The sequence below is a fragment of the Nannospalax galili genome, unplaced genomic scaffold (assembly GCF_000622305.1).
Source record: "Nannospalax galili isolate Female #2095 unplaced genomic scaffold, S.galili_v1.0 scaffold551, whole genome shotgun sequence".
NCBI classification, from domain to species: domain Eukaryota; kingdom Metazoa; phylum Chordata; class Mammalia; order Rodentia; family Spalacidae; genus Nannospalax; species Nannospalax galili.
This window is the reverse complement of record NW_008329034.1, coordinates 23,548-23,998: the sequence shown is the minus strand read 5'-3', so window position 1 is coordinate 23,998 and position 451 is coordinate 23,548.

Sequence of the window (451 nt, the reverse complement as noted above, 5' to 3'; positions counted from 1 at the left end):
ATCTGCCCTTCTGGTAAATCTAGTCAGCCAGAGGTCCCTGATCCAGGAGGATCAGCTGTTCCTCATCTATGGCAATTTATTGTCAATATTCCTTTGGGTAGAATTGGGGTCTGCTGTCCATTTTTCCAGTAGAATCTTGGAACTGTCTGGAAGAGCCTTTATCCATCCTGTCCAACAACTCGATTGAAGGTATCACCTGTCTGGCTTTGCTGTTTGTCAAGTAGCTTTTAGTTATATATGTATGCTCTTATGAAAATATATTGGCCCCTTTAATCTTTGGTTATACTTCCCTTTTGGGTGTTTAAGGACATACAATTGGACCAGATAAATTGATTTGTTTTTACTCTTGAGGTCATTAGAGGATCTGTTCCTCAGGGGTCCCATGGGTTTGGGAGGAGCCCCTGGCTCCTTTCTTCTACCAGGTCCATCTATGTGAAGATAAGTCAAAGGT